The sequence below is a fragment of the Corvus kubaryi genome, unplaced genomic scaffold (genome assembly GCF_017639235.1).
Source record: "Corvus kubaryi isolate FWS band 111438036 unplaced genomic scaffold, C.kubaryi_AGA036_p1.0 71, whole genome shotgun sequence".
Classification (NCBI taxonomy): domain Eukaryota; kingdom Metazoa; phylum Chordata; class Aves; order Passeriformes; family Corvidae; genus Corvus; species Corvus kubaryi.
Genome location: NW_024582059.1, coordinates 6,064,479 through 6,077,716, shown reverse-complemented (window position 1 = coordinate 6,077,716; position 13,238 = coordinate 6,064,479). Strand labels below are relative to the sequence as shown.

Below are 13,238 nucleotides of genomic sequence, written 5' to 3'. Positions count from 1 at the left end.
GTAATTAAATTAAAGAAGCATAGTGATAATTGAACAGAGAGCTTCCTGTAGTTGTGGCCCAGGAGAGTCATATTAATCACACAGTATCACCAGTTCAGTATTGCCAGATAGGAAATAATACATCCTTATCTCCAGAGAGCATTGACACTGGAATCTCTTTCTAGGCACTGACAAACCATTACTGCCAAGCACAGTCTTGCCTTATGTAAGATTCTCGGAAGGGCAAATATTCTGCTTTTGCATCAAATACACAGCTTTTTAAAAGCAAGCAACATAGGCACCATGTAAAAAATAATACACATCTGCAATCTGTATCCTGGATGGTAAGGAGGGGAACAGAGGGAGAGAGAGAAAATAAAAAAAGGTTCTGCCTTCTCATTTCTGAAAATTGAGACAGGTAAGGAAAATTTGAAATGGTAGAAAAACTGCTCAAAAACTTTGAACCAGATATGAAAACATTATATTTTATCTAATATTCTCTGTCTCATGTGATTATGAATTTTATATAGTATTTTTTGGATCACACTATTCGTATGAATCGTATGATTGATAATTATAGGAATATAAGAAAAAATATATATCTCAGCTCACATTGCTTGGATAGCCTGAAATTCTGTCCTAAAATGGGTGTGGCAAGGCATGTATGTCAAAAAGCTTTAGAACATAATCAATTCTTATCAGTACCCTTCATGAATTAAGATGCTCTACTTTGTATCTTGAGATCATCAAATCATAACACACAGCAGTTTTCAATGTTTCTTCAGGCCACCACAGAGAAGACTGTCAAACTTTCTTTTAACAGGCAGGCTACCAGGACATTCTCAGAACAGCAAAACCCTTTTCAATGATTTGTACATTCTCTCTCTCTCTCTCTCTCCCCTCTTTTTTTTTTTTTTAACACAATTAATTTTGAGCTCAGGGTTATACTGCATTTTATTTGAGATGAAAGTTGTCCTTAGAGACTGTATCACATCCCATGCATCTTAACCTACACCACTACCCAGGCTAGATACTATGAAAGATGCATAGCTTTGTGGTTTGGGAAATTCAAATTGCTTTCCTTATCTTTCCCCTTCACGTGAAAGCCCAAGAAAATAATCCTAGAAACCATAGTCCACAGATATATGAATCAATACAAACACTCCCAGTAGCAATAGATGCCATTCAAAACAGCAGATGGACTTTAAAATATTGAGAGAAGTACGTTCTGGTTTCATACATGCATGAATTAAGATAACAAACACATCATAGAGGTGATACCTCCTGGAAAATTTCCCTCGGTGAATAATAAAGCAGAAATCTTCTAAACTGCTAATTTCACATAAAGATGTGCCTATTTGCTTTTGATTTAAAGATCACCTGACACCACAGGACTTCTGCAAATCTTTATTTTCCTTCGCCTACACACAGTTTTGCCCAGTAACATGCAACTGAAATTAAAACCTTTGTTTAATGTCACTGTTTTTATTCCTATCATTTGGACAAGAAATCTCACGCAGTGAAGAGCCCCTCCTGTTCTGGGCTGTTACTGGACAATTAATTAAAGAAAAAGAATTAGCGTACTCAAATAAACACAGGCTACAAGGGCAGCACAACAGAGGGTTGTTTACAACATACAGCAGATTACATGAAAGAGTTTTCCAAATTTTCACTAGCACAAGCTGTTTAAGTCTGCACGGCAGAGAGGAGGCTAGCACAGGTCTGGAAGCAGTAAAACCCCAATGCCTTGGATGCAACGCCATACAAATATGACGGAATTGTTTTCAAAGCTAATCCAGGATCTTCACACCCCAATTCCTTGCACTCCCTGTTCTAGGATTTGCTCCTGCAGAGCCAGTGTGGCTATAGGCATGCTCACAGTCATTTTTTCATGTTGTTATCTCTAACAGGGAGTACTTTTCAACAGCCACAGCACTGGGAAGCTACAAGTCTCCCCCATCTACTCCATGCAGATGGAAAGTGAAAAAAAAAAAAAAAAAAAAAAAAGCCACAACAGAGAAAGAAGCATAACGTGTCAATATCTTCTGGATCCTCCTTGTCAGTTGAAATATAAGCGTAGAGGTACCAAGAAAATGAATTCTCAGTACTGTGCTCTCCCTGGATTTTACACATCATGCTGCACCACAGTAACTATCTCCATTGTGCACTCAAAGGATAAAAAAAATCACCTCAAATTACCTTTTTTTTTCTTTTTTTCTGTTTTAATTACTTTTTAATTAATTCCAGCTTCAAAATACAACACTGCAACAATATTGGCTGGGAAGATTACTTCATTTAACTTGCAGAACATAATTCTATTTACACATATGTGATGCAGACACAGGATCCCACAACAAGAACTGGAAAGGTCCTTAAGGTTAACTGAAGCACGCCTCAGGGAGAAGCATTTGGTCCTTGTGGCCTTCTCCGATTGCTCCCAGCAACCAGAAGGCAGAAATTACTTTAAAGCAGCCTTGATGTGTTTGAAGTAAGAAACTGTGTTACAGGGTTTTGCAATACAAACTTCAGTCCCAACCTAAGAACCAGCTCTATTCTAAATAACCTAAACCTTTTCTAAGAGCAGAATTCAATCATTTTGTGACAGTATCTTGGTATGATATTCTCTAATTTTACAATTCTATAGCAATACTGGCTCCTGTTATTCTTGTTGTCCACTCAAATACATAAATCCTTCATATACATATATATATATATATCTAAAAAAAGCCTCTCACCCCTAAACAAGCACACTATCTCATGAGTCCATTTCTAGGGAAAACAATGTTTTTCAAGCAGTTTAGCATTTGCCCACAGTCAATTCATCCAGACATTCTTTAAGAAGAATGAAGTTTTGACAGTTTCTATCATAGAGTTTCTACCAGAGAGACCTACAGCTCCTCTTCTGTTAGCATTTTGGAAAAATAAATTCTATTAGTCTAATGGCTTAATCTTAAAAACAAAATCATATGGGCTACTGCTTATTTCTTTGTAATCTTCTACTGCTTTGGGAGGGTTTAATTCCCAAGAAAAATACAAGAACAAATAAAGATAAACAACTGGGTCTACAGTTGCTCATTTCCACTTGCCCCTTGCCCCGACACCTGTACAGACACTACAATCGCTCTTCTCAGTGACACAGTGTTACACATACCCTCCATGAGTTAAGTAACTGCAGCAGCTCAAGGATTACATCAGCCAGCCCTTATCCTTTCAACAGTGTTTCTTTAAACACTTCAAACTTAAACTTACCTAACTGCTCTAAAACTCACTCTTTCCACACACCAGCTTAAGGTTTTAACACTTGCCTTGGACATCATGTTCACCTCCAAGTCCCAGTATATTTCATTAGAGCTGAGGTGAACAAACAAAAAAAGACCTCAGCCTGCTTTTTATTATGTGTCCACAGTTCCACTCATCAAACAGGAGCAAACTTCCTCTTTCTTTTTACTAAATTTATATTTCTATAATGATTTCTCATTATTCTGAGTTGGCCATTCTGAATGTTGCATTCTAACTATATGTGTGTGTGCTTTATTTCCACACCTGTCCTTGGCAGTCCAGCTGGGAACTCCTTTCCCTCCTTGTGTTTGATGCTAAAGAGCTCACTAGTAGCCAAGCCAGTCTTTCACTACTTTTCATATTTTCCTCTATGGAAGAATAGTTTCAATTTCTGCCATTAATAAATGCCACAGACTCCAATATTCCTGTTCCTGAATAAACAATATTTTTATCTCAGAATATTTGAATGTACTTTGACATTATAACTGATGAGATCACACTGTCTCCTTCCACTGAGCCCAATGCCAAGTGCTCCTGAAATGCTGCTGTTGACTTGATGCCTCTTTTAAATCTGAACTGTTGTTACTTTACATGTTTGCAAAACAAATGTACACTAGTAACAGAATATGCCTTGCTGCCAATACAACAAAATTTTATCCCCCTCACTTGCTGCTACTTTAAAATCAAACAGTAATGTTTCACCTACTGAATCGTGATCCATGTACCTGCTATGGTAATGATGCAATGCACACAAAGTACTAAATTTAAGCCATGCATAGTTTTTCACTTCCTAAACTAATACAACATACGTGAAATGGGAGGTATTGCTATCATGTTAGAATTTTAAATTATCAAGAGGATGAATCAGGTAACATGTCATTCACCTTTAATTCATTTAACTTTTTAAGATGTATCTGCACACAAATTAATTCAAATGCTGCTGAATTTCACTGAAGGCTAATGGGAAAAGTTCATGCAAATACAAGCCCCAAAGTCTGCTAACAATTTATTTTTCCTTATAAGTAAAGGCTAAAAGAAACATTAATACCTGGAAAAGTGTTCAGATAGCTTCGACAGACACCAAAAGTCAAATAATGCAGTTGATTTAACTAAGCTGATTTGAATGTCAGGAGAAACAAAGGCTGTGTGCCCAGACTTTGTCTACTCCCTCAGCTACAGAGGCTGATCTAACAAAGAGCATTATCGCTTCCTTTGACCTTTATCCCTAAATCCTTAATGTTGGGTTAATATTTCTGATTTACTCTATGTCACTAACACATAGTGTTAAGTTGCTAAAAACACTACTAGCAAAAGATATGTTTCCAATAAGCACGCATTATAAATGCAGTCTTTGCTAAACTACCTTAGTTGTTGCTCTCTGAATATTTAATTTTATTTTTTCTAACAATAAAGATTCTTGTGAGAAGAAAAAAAAGTTCTCCAAGTCCAAAGATTCCACTGATATCCAAGAAAAACAAACCTAGCCCGATCTAGCTAAATGAAATTTTGCAAAAGCATCTCAATACTACTGTATGCTCCACTTTAACAACACTAGCAAGTCAGGAACCCATAAGCTCTGGGCTGCTGCTGGCAAACATCACCCCTGTAAAAATCATGCCAGCAAACTATGCTGAAAGCAGATGCAACCACTGACAGCCATAAATACCTCTGTGTTATCTGGCAGCCAGTTTATGGAAATATCTTTCAGTGTTGTTCACACTGGTGGGACCAAAATACTAAGAACAGAATCATTGTGAAGGCAAATCAGTTTCCGCCCTCCATGTTTTTCCCCCATTCAGAATATACTCTCACTTCACAGGCTTCTCATCCTATGAATATGTTTCAAGAAGCTGATAAAGAACTTTTTAACTGTTTATCTGAAACCACTCCAAGCAGGCAAGCATAATTAATCTTACTGCAAGTCAGCAATTCAGAAAGGAAATTATCCTGTTACACCTATTGCTGACTGTGTTCTTATGTGTTCTCTGCTTCCGTGTACTGAATGGCAAAATGGCCAAGAAAAAAAAAAAAAAAAGAAGACCATGTCAAAGTAACAGGGTAGCTAAATCCACTACTTCCTTGAAACTCAGAGTCCCAATATGACTGGTATTCCCAATCCATACCAAAGGCATTCCAAGAACACTTGGGTGGTTTCAGAACATCATCGGAGCCAAAAGAAAAAGCAGCAAGAGCAACACACACTTTTCTGAAGATCTTTATGGTTTTCTGTAAAATTTTTGGCTGCTTAGCACCTGTTGTCACTGTACCTTGGTCAGGCACACAAGGCAGAGAAAGCAGCACAATTCTAATTCCATTCACGGAGAGGAACAGATGAGATCACACTGCAAAACAAATCCATATTGTGCTGTGGTTGGGGGCATGCACTTCTTGCAAAGTCTAGCATTGGAAATCAATGCGTTCCTCAAAAGGGGAGATAAACTTTTGACCTCCATAGGTTTCCTTACATGAATATTGAATTTATAACACTGAACTAAAACACATTTATGGCACAAATGAAGTGTAAAAGTGCCGCAAACGTGCAAGGAAGAAACAGCACAGTTCTGTTTAGTAAGAGCCATGGGTCCAGTCTAACAGTGTACTGATGTTTCATCTTCAACTTGTTTACGAGAGGCACACCTCCCTTCTCAGGCTCCCTTCTTCCCCTATATGTTTAAGGTATACATGCTTACAGAAGCACTACTCTTCATGTAATGCCAGTACAGTGATGAAGCAGAAAGCCAAACTATCTCTCCCTCTCAGGTTTGCTGTGTTAGGGCAGGAGCCTGCCACAGCAAAATGAGTTAACGCAATTCAATAAAAACCCATGCTACTTTTTGGACTTGGCTGCACGACAGCAACTTTTTAACCACAGCACTCTCACTCGTGTGTAAAAAACCTAAACATCTGAAAATAATTTAGTTATTACAATTATATTAACTGCTAATTGTTAATAAAACTAACTCAAAAGTATAATACTCTCTTCCCTCCTGCTCAAGAGTATCTGAGGTTTTACAGAAGATTTTGTGAATGCAAGTGGGATTTATTCTTCAGCAGTTTAACTCTTCAACTGTTAGCCAACAGCTAAATTTAAGTTACAATCTAAAGGTTTACTGGAATATAAGGACTGTCAATACTTTACAGATTTTATTTTTTTCACATGCATTAGGAAATCCTTCCAACTTCGAGGGCATCATTTGATCAGTTCCCCAGGCAAACTCCACTATTGCGAGAATAGTCTTTCTACATAAAAATTTTCACAGAAAGAAATCCTACCCTTCACCAATATACAATACAGGCAACTTCCAAAAATGAGCTAGAAACAGAATGATAATGGGCACAACTGCCTTTCAGTAATTTATGCAAAGAATCTAGCACATTTTTATTACCACACAGCTTTCCCGTCTTTAAAAACAAAAAACAACGGACAAGATCTTCTAAGGCACGCAAATGTTTAAATAATAAAAAAAAGTGTCTGTCATATGCTTGGAGACTACAGTAGAGGTACAAGGGGAGAAGACAATTGACTGTGCTTCTAAAGCTAAATGGCAAAAACTACATGATAAGAATTTGCCTCATACTTTTAGAGCTAATCTAGCCATGCTATGTATGTTCTCACACAAAAAGTAGGTAACACCATGCTCATTATGATTACACCAGAATTAACTGTCATGGTCTAAAGTTACTGTACATGTAGGCAATTCAGTATTGCATCAAAATTTGACCTTTTTTAAACGAAAAAAAAAAAAAGATAAAGAAGTCACTGATTTCCCAGTAACTCACCACCCATGGGAAGCCACCAGCATTTGAAACAGAATAAATTTCAGGGCAAATTCTCCTACTGCTAGAAAAAGGTGCTACATTTGGTTCAGAGATAATCTGAGTCAAAGTCCCAACTACATGTTGGGCCTCCTGCATGCAGATAGCTATGCTTGTGTCATGTTTCCAAATCTTCCCATTAATTAAAGGTAATCCCACTTGATATCATAGGCAACACATTTATAGATTATGTCTTCACATGCCTTGAGCCTATATCACCACTCTTATCAGCTCTTATCTTACTTGCCCTGTTTCAATCCCACATGGAATTGCCTGACCTGGATATGTCCTTCAAGATCACCTTTGACAAGAATTTTTTGGCCACATGGTTTAACATGCAAAGCATTCTTATCATACCATCAGTGAGTCCTTGACTGAGAGATACCTACCTGTAATAATAGGAAGTCTTATGATCAATGCCTACAACCGAAAGTAAGGGAAGATGCATTCCCAAAGCTCCTCAGTGTTCATAACACTAACTTCAGCTGGTGAATGCTTTGTTATCATCACAGCACCTCCACAGTTAAGCTGACACTTTAAAATGTACTGGCATGTGTATACATGTATTACAGTGGAGTGATATTAAGCCAGAAGCACTTATTGTTGTACACATTCAGAAGTGCATTCAAAACTGTTCTTTTAATTCATTAGATTCACGGAATCATTAAGGTTGGAAAAGACCTTCAAGATCATCAAGTCCAGCCTGTGACTGAACACCACCATGTCAACTAAACCATAGCACCAAGTGCCACATCCAGTCATTTCTTGAACACTCCCAGGGATGGTGACTCCACCCCTTCCCTAGGCAGCCCCTGCTAATGCTTAACCACCTCTTCAGTGAAGATATTCTTCCTATGTCCAGCCCGAACCTCCCCTGGCACAGCTTGAGGCCATTTCCTCTGATTCTGTCGCTGGTTGCCTGGGAGAAGAGACCAACACCCATCTGGTTACAAGCTCCTTTCAGGCAGTTGCAGAGAGTGTAAGGTCTCCCCCGAGCCTCTTCTCCAGGCTACACACCCCCAGATCCCTCAGCCACTCCTCACAGGACTCACTCTCTAAACTTTTCACCAGCTTCACTGTCCTTCTCTGGACATGTTCCAGAACCACAATGTCCTTGTAGTGAGGGGCTCAGAACTGGATCCAGGACTTGAGGTGCAGCCTCACCAACTCGATCCAGGTCCAACTGACCTGCTACCCATGACACAATGAAGTCCTAGCTCTACTTTCCAAATAAATTAATCAGATCAGGAAATGGCACTGTTTCTTGTAAGCCGTTTGCCTGAGTTTTTAAAGACACAGACATTCTTACAGAACAGCCATACCAGCATCCACTTACAAGTCTTCATTTGGCCACTACGCTGTATTGCAAAAAGGACTGAAAAAAAATTCAGGATTTCTAAGTAACTCATGCCCAAACTTTTAACCAGTGCAGACCTTTGTAGCCTCTTCTGGAAGCACCCCAAGACTGTATGTCTTTACTCAATACTATCAGAGCATTAAAAGTGCAACCATAACATACCAAAAGTACAGGCATCTGCTGTTGTGTACTGAATTACCTGAAACACACCCGAAAGTAGGTCACAAAAAGCACTATTTTGTCAACAGCCTTCCTTGACTGCCCTCTTTCCTAGCAATTATTCATATGGGGATACAGCATATGACTGTTTTGTTGGGGTTGCAGCTATTTAGTATAAAACTCATCTATCCCATTAGGCTAAGAGACCACAAGTAAGGTAACAATGCCAAGCCAGCATGTCTGAGTAGAAGAGTCTGAGAGTTTAAGTGTCTGTAAACCAAAATATAGCTATAAAATTGTTACTAAAAATGATAACTGGAACAAGAGGTCAAAAAAGCCTTGTTCTCAGCAGCATATAACAAACACCACAAACATACCAACTACACTAAATATGCCATGAGAGAAAGAGAGAGAGAGAGAACATATCTCTCTCATGTTTGAGGGAAACTACTGCTCACAGTAACATCGGATCACGATGTGGAGAACTGCATCCTCAAAAAGTCAAGTATGCTACTCAAACATTATAGAACTAAACAAGATTCCCATCAGACTAATTAAAATTTGGAGGTCTTTTGCAATGAAACCATCTTCAGGCATCAAAAAGCAGCATTTATATATAATAAATTAAGTTATTCAAGGGAGGAACAGCAGCACTTGTGAATAAATTCTTTGTTAAAAAGAAGTCTTAAACTGATGTATATCAAAGTAATCTCAATAATCCTTCAATGTACAGTTTAACAGAGAAACATGCTTAAGAGTTTGAGAGTCTGTAAATCTGAAGACTTAAGCCTGACAAGCATCAATGCATCTTTTTGAAGAGAAAACACAGCTATAGATTTCTAATACTCAGTCTCATGCCAGGATCAAATAAAATCACATTAGCAGCAGTTTCACCAATTTTGGTTCTCTTGGCTTCAGATTTTATGAATGTTTGTAACCCATTTAGAGGAATAAAAACCCAAAAAAATAAAACAAGAAAAACAACTCAAAGCCAAAACCCTTACGGAGGACAATCCAGTTTTTACCAGCATCACCATATCGTTTAGACACACTAAAGTTTCAAGAAAAAAAAAAAAGGAAACTGTGTACATAAAGCTAAGTTTCTTCCATGGGCTTTGTCCACACATTTTTCATCATTCTGATAGGATTCACTTCTTTTTCAAAGCACACATCGTCAATCACCATGGGTCAATAAACAGACTAAAACAGCTGTTAGCAAAAGTCAGTTGCAAACATTTGTTTTGATTGAGACAGATAAGAGGAAAAGGCATCTGGATGTTCCACAAGTTTCCCAAGTGCCATCACACATCAATATCTCACTGGTACAATCTCACCCTCTACAGTTATTTATAATTTACCTTGTAGATTGTAAGTTTTTCTGTCTTTCCCTTCTCCCTTTGACCTTCCATGTTCATTAAAGCAGAGCCAGAGAGGAATAAACAAATTACAGCATTAGGTCCTAATTCTTAAATTAGTTTCAAATCAGGAGGACTCTTGTACACACACACCCTAGCAGAAGTAAAGCACTACAAATAATGTGAAAACCCTAATTTGACGTCACTCCTTCAGGTATTACAAACCCTTTCAATTAACATTTTTTCTAAAAGGTTTACTTCTAGAAATTATGATATAAAACCAGCACAAGGCAGAAACACGGGTCTGTACTGCATGACCTAACACTACTACCTATTGGTGTATGAGAGATCTCTTTGAATAGAGGCTTTATTATCATTTCCTCTTGTCTCTGAAAACGAAAACAAAATTAAAACGTAATGCTTTCCCGCTAAGAAGATGAGGCCCTAGATCCTTCTTACTACTGTAAGAGAGAATAAAAACACTGTTGTACTGAAGGAAAATGCAACTATAAACTCTTGCACAGCATCAATTTCACACTGATCAACAGAAAATACCTAGGCAGACAGGGCACTGGCAGATTCTGAAGTCACATTCAGTTCAATTAGAAGTAATAGGGTGGCATATAAAATTACACAATCATTTTTACGCATTTTTTCTTCTTATCGCCATCGTATGAGATATGTTAATGCTAATCAGAAAACCAATCAAACAGGCCAGGGAAGAGAAAAATCAGAGTAAAACAGAAATCTCCAAATACTGTCAAGTGTGCCTTAGCCTTTCTCAGTTACAAGAGACCACATATGCCTCAACCTGGCAAACTCCTATACTGGCAGGCTGGCCCTATGCACAATGTCCTAGCAGACAGTGGGCATCTGCCAGCACCTATGTACTTGTCCATATGGAGCAGTTCAAGCATGCCGAGTTGCTACCAACACCCTTGAGTGACAGAATGGTTTACATGACCTTGCTAACAGCTCCTCAAAAACCAGAGAAAGCAGCATAGCAATCACTTTGTCAGGGCACGCTGCCTTCTCCAGTTACCAGAGGCCCTAAGTTGCCGAGACCTCTACTTTCCTTTGGCATCCAAAGTAAATACCAAAACAGCCTCCAGTGATTCGGTGAGTGACGCAACGACAAAGCAATAATCAATGTTAATTAACCTGTTAAAACAGAAGTCCGAACCCAAACTGAGCACTCATGCACAGGGTCACGTGAGTGACAGCCCTACGCAGGAATACCTGGCACTCTGTGAGGCGCCACACTTGTGAGGAAAAAACCTTCCGGAAAATAAAAGCGCGTATCCCATGCTCTCACCTCGGCACTCGCCCGCTCATACAGCCCTGCGCGAAGCCCGGGTCCTCTCTCTCCCAGAAGTTTGCGACCAAAGCTGCCCACGGGTCGCCCTACAAAGCAGCAGCAAAAAAGCCGAGCCAAAAAGATAAAGGGGATTAGGCGAGCATTACTTCCACTGACCTATATACTGCCCACGGCAGCCCTGCGGCAGACGGCAGCTGCTCGGCCGGGGGGGACACTGGCCTGACAGCCCTCCCCGCCTGCCGATGAGGCCGAGAGGCGGCGCGACAGCCCTGAAACTCGGTCCGGGGCCCGTCCCAGCCACCGCCGCGCCCTCACAGCTCCCGCCCCGGGGGGATCAGCCCCTACCTGGCGCGGGCGGCGGCGGAAAGTTTCTCCGGGGAGGGGCCAGGCGGGCTCCACTCCCTCTCTGCCGAAACCACCAGCTCCGGGAAGGAAGAAAGAAAGGAAAGGGAGGGCGGTGGCCACCCAGGTGAATCGCCGTCCGCGACAGGACAGCGGGGCCACTGTTAATCCCTCGGACGGGAGCGCCCTCACGCCCGCCCGCCCTGAAGGCTCCGTCCCCTTAGGGCGGGCATCTTGCCCCACGCTCCCCCCGCTCCCTTACAGCGGGCGGCCCCAGCTCGGCACCGGCCGCCGAGTTTGTGTAAGTGGGGCCGGGCTGTGAGTCAGAGCGGCAGGGAGGAGCGGCGACCTGCCGGGTGAGGCCTGGCCCAAGGCGGCCCCTGCCGGGCAGGCGCCCGCCGGGAGACGGTGCGGGGAATCGACCCCGACTTCAGAAACGATGAGCCTGCAATTAAGAAAGCTTCCTGGCATCTCTGCCTTCCTACATGGAAAACCCGCAAGCCAAAAGTACCATTTTAAATCTATCCCGATCTTACGAATGAAAATTAGAGGTAGCTCCCTAATGATACAAGCTGCAAGGTGATCAGTGGGCTGGAGCACCTTTCCTCTGAAGAGAGGCTGAGAGAGCTGAGGTTGTTCAGCCTGGAGAAGAGAAAGCTCTGGGGAGACCTTATTGTGGCCTTCCAGTACTTGGGAGCATCTCTCATGCGGAGAGACTGCAGAAGCTGGGCCTGTTTAGTCCAGAGGACAGAAGACTAGGGGGAAATCTCATTAATGCATATAAATGTGTCAAAGGCACGTGCCAAGGGGGTGGTGCCAGACTCTTTTCAGTGGTGTGCAGTGACAGGACGAGGAGCAATGGCCATAAACTAAACCACAAGAAGTTCCACCTCCACATGAGGAAGAACTTCTTTATGTTGAGGGTGGTAGGGCACTGGAACAGAGGTCAGGGAGTCTCCATCTCTGAAGACCTTCAAAACCTTTTGTATGGGCAGATAGTAACAGGACAAGTGGTAATGGTTTTAAACTAAAAGAAGAGAGCTTTAGATGAGGTGTTAGGGAAAATGCCATATTCAGAGGGCGGTAAGGCACTGCAACAGGCTGCTCTGAGAAGCTCTGAATGTTCCATCCCTGGAAGTGTTCAAGGCTAGGTTGGATGTGGCTTTGATCAACCTGGTCTAGTGTATGGCCATGACAAGGAGTCAGAACTGGATAATCTTTAAGGTCTCTTCCAACCCAAAATTTTCTGTGATTCTGTGATACTATATAGTTCTTATTCTTAAATACCTCACTGTAACTGTGATAGACTGCTGTGGTGAATAGTTAAGCATAGTTCAATATGCCACTATGTTTCCTTTCCTTTTTTTTTTTTTTTTTAAGGGTTCAGATAAATTAATTAGATTGTTAGGGTTTTGATTATGGTTTCACTAAAGACTCAAAATAGGAATAGATGCTGGCCTATTAGGGTTACAGCTCATTTAAAGAAATGTATAGTATAATCTATCAAGTGTAATGGCATTGTGTTTGAGCTCAGGAAGCATTCTTTCCAAAGCTCTATGTAGTTAAAGGGTAATTTACTGAGATTTCTAACTAATTAGACTCACACAAACTAACACACACCTAGGTATGCCAG

General features: G+C 40.7%; 1 protein-coding gene across 9 annotated transcripts in view; it reads right to left on the bottom strand.

The window, feature by feature from the left end:
* Positions 1-11,911, bottom strand: part of FHIP1A (FHF complex subunit HOOK interacting protein 1A) — an 81,204-nt gene extending 69,293 nt beyond the window's left edge. For 4 of the 9 annotated variants that reach the window (XM_042050016.1, XM_042050020.1, XM_042050021.1 and 1 more), the window contains exon 1: positions 11,261-11,568. The gene's annotated coding sequence lies outside the window, so the exon portion shown is untranslated. Of the gene's footprint in view, positions 1-11,260; positions 11,569-11,608 lie in introns of those variants that run through there. The other 5 variants (XM_042050019.1, XM_042050023.1, XM_042050024.1 and 2 more) reach the window with 3 other exon arrangements.
* Positions 11,912-13,238: the final 1,327 nt, after the last annotated feature.